The following is a 3,574-nucleotide window of genomic DNA, read 5'->3' on the forward strand; positions in this document are numbered from 1 at the left end:
CTTAAAGGTGCCGTAGAATCGTCATTTTCAGGTTCAGACTTAATGTTTTAAGTGTTAAATGTTTAAAAAAACACATTATTTTGTCATCGTAGCTCCAGCTCCTTTTCAGCCTCTGTCTGAACACTCAGTGTTAATTCATGTCTCTTTAAGCCCCCCCACCCCCGAATGCCCAGTTGCTTCTGATTGGCGAAGTTCCCCAAGCACAGCAGAGGGGCGGGGCCTAACTGCAGAAACAAACTTTATAACTTCAGTCTCTGGTTGATGGATTAGCGGGTAGTTTAGCTGCTAACTACTGCTAACAGCAGCTGCTGCTAGCCGCTCAGTTAGCTGTGCAGCTAGTCATCCTGTTGCTGATTCTACCCGGACTGGAAGCTCGGTGCTCCGGGGGCGTGTTGGCGTTTCCACATCTAACATCAGTACAGAAACTTTGGACCGCTGGTTCAGAGCCAGCTGATCACAGCAGCTAGCGTTAGCAGCAGCTAGCAGTTACTGTAAGGTAAGCAAAAGGAAAGCCAGAGGACATCAGAGGAAAAACCACAAAAGACTTCCCTTTCCTTCAGAACCGTAAAAACTCTGAACGACCTCCAGCTCCATCAGCTCGCATGACCGCTTCTCTGGAACGCGGGCTGGTCTCTGAAACCTTCTTGAGGCGTAAACATTAAAGATCCCAGATGTTACATCACATCTAGCCCTTTTTTTACGGGGCCTTCTGCATGTGAGAGGTTTACATATGAAGGAGACCGAGGCTCACGGTGCATCAGCTCCATGTTCTGAACTTTTTTTATTCACAACACCGAGATAAATACAGTTTTCCATTCTACGGCACCTTTAAAGGCATAATATATAGAATATGAAGTATATTCCAAACAAAACTGTGGAAGAAGAAGAATCCCTCTCGGTATCACGTGTGAGCAGCGGCAGCGTTTGGCGTGTCTGTGTCTGCAGAGACGCCAAACGCTGCCTGTGTTTTCTTATTATTTTGCTGTTCGGGACGTTTCTGGGCGTCGTGATGTCGTAGCGAGCAGTTACAGACAGCATTCACACAGAAACCTTCCCGCAGGTCACGTGGAGGCGTGGCCGCGTTCATGTGCTTTAGGATGTAGCTGCCGTGAAACAAGATCTGGTTCACTGCTTTCTCCTCGCTAACGCCGCTCTCTTTATTCTTCTAAATGTTATTTAAGTAAAAGTTTATTTGAGAAATGTTCCTAAAGCAGTAGATGTTAGTTTGGCACAGAGGAATAAGATATATCAGCTCTTGTTAGTGGACACAATCGTGTTGCTTTGAGTCTGAACATGAGATTTGTTGACAAATGTAACACATAGTTTCGTCATTCGCACATGAGGCTGAGAACAGCAGACTGACGTTTCATCTGATGACGCTGTTAGTTTGGAGGATGATCACGGTTCTGACAGGAAATCTGCAAACATCGACACTTCCATCAGTAACCTGGTTTTCTCTTCACTGTCTAATAAACTGATGCACGACGGATATTCAGAGCACTAACGCTCTGATCATTTCCAGAGAACGCCACATGTGACCGAGTGATGTTAGAAACTTTGTGCTCCGACGGGCTTGAAGGCCGGTTCTAACCTGTTTTAACATTTAACACTTTTGTGTTGATGAATATTTTCACTTCATTAAACACGAGTCAGACCCAGGGTTGTTTAACAGTCTGCTGGGTTTTTCAACGTATGACTGGTGGTTGTCTCCATCCCTGTGATGTCACATTAACAGGGAAGCAGAAATGTTTGGTGATCACAGGGTGAATGTGTGAACCGGATGCTCACAGCACTGAAGCCGCCTCTTGAATCGTTAAACGCGCTTTAACGCAGTGTCACTCCCTAAAACAACTTCTCCGCTGTGAAGCTGAATATTAAACAGAGCTGGCTGAAGCTGAACGTGGTTTACACACAAACACTGTTCACACTTGTTTCTAATGGTTAAACTGTTAACGTGCACACACACGCAGTGAGCTGAGCATTAGGTTTGACATGAGCCAGACCTGTGTTGCAGCCAGGAAACACAGACAGGCGCTTGAGAACTTGTAGTGGAGTTTATTGCTAACTTTTACCTGCCTGTGAACTTCTCGGCTGCCTAAAGCTAATAGCGTTCTTGTAACTCTTTTTGATCACGGGGGAAAACAACACACAGAGCAGAACAGCTCTTCTTCTCCTACTACATATCGTTGCTCACTCACCAACGTGCAGAGCGTTTCAATACGTCCTACTGCTGTTGAGCATTAAATAACATTGCAGCACACCTTTATCAGGATGTATTCAGGAAAAAGAACCCGCTACATATGCAATTTTGAAATTGAATAGAAAACTTTTAAAAAAAACAAACAAAAAACAATTGTGGGGCCCCTTACACTAACACAGACTATATTCTGAAGAACTGAACAATCTGCTGACCAGCAGTTTACCTCTCACACCTGCGCAGAATCAGAGTGGCATGATGGGAAATGCCTGGTTTGAGCAAAATAACCACGTTTTGTGGAAAACCATAATTTTCTGTGTAATTGTAATATTTGAATCTAGATCGCAGGTTGTATAATGTGCAGTGAGGGTTTCATCTTTTTACATGTTGATATAATAATGAAGGTCATTATATAGCCGGTGGTACAGTGTGGCAGTGGTTGGCACTGTCACCTACAGGAAGTCGTGTGTTGAACCCCGGTCGTTGTGCCCGGTCGCCCCGGCGTGTGTGCGTGGGTTCTCTCCGGTGCTCCGGCTTCTTCCCACCATCCAAAGACTGGTTATTGTGGCCCTACGGTGGACTGGCGACCTGTCCAGGGTGAACTCTGCCTTTCGCCCAATGTCAGCTGGGATGGGCTCCGGCGACCCTTTACTGGGATAAGCGGCGGACGATGGATGGATTTATTTAGCACAATTACAAAGTGCTTTACAAGGCCGCCATAAAAATAAAATACAACAATATAAATCAATAAAGATTACAATGATGACAGCGGTTTCAGTTTTCAGTTGAGAGCTCCCACATTTTGGATCATTTGGTTTTTAAATTATGTAAAATGGTTTTACACATTTTTATGTTGGCTATACTTTTTAAATGAATCTGACTTCCAAGAGCTGAAATCAATCTGCTCCATGTGTCTCTGATTCTCTCCTCTGATCACTGTTTTTCTGCAGAAATCCACTTTGAATGACCTTAAAACCTTGACCTAGTGTTGTAATCAAGACCGCCCAAACCGAAACCAAGTCAAGACCAAGACCAGAGTTATTGAGACCGAGAAAAGACCAAGACTTTTAGGTGCTGAGAGCATCGAGACCGAGACGAGACCGAGGGAGGCGAGACTGAGTCAAGACCAAGACCAGTTCCCTGCATTGCATGGCCCGCAATAAAATGTGGAACGAGATCATAGATACTTTCTCAAATCGATCTGAAAGATCTACAATCCCATTAAAAACACCCACATTACATCTATTCATTAGATTTTATCTAAAGCGACTACAATTGCTAGTACTTCAGAGGTCGCACACCTCTGGAGCAACAAGGGGTAAGTGACATGCTCAAGAACACAATAGTGAATGGGTCACAGTCGGGGATTGAACCCAG

The sequence above is a fragment of the Micropterus salmoides genome, unplaced genomic scaffold (assembly GCF_014851395.1).
Source record: "Micropterus salmoides isolate LMB-PRFRI ecotype aquatic unplaced genomic scaffold, ASM1485139v1 Ms_hic_scaffold_6, whole genome shotgun sequence".
In the NCBI taxonomy this organism is placed as follows: Eukaryota; Metazoa; Chordata; class Actinopteri; order Centrarchiformes; family Centrarchidae; genus Micropterus; species Micropterus salmoides.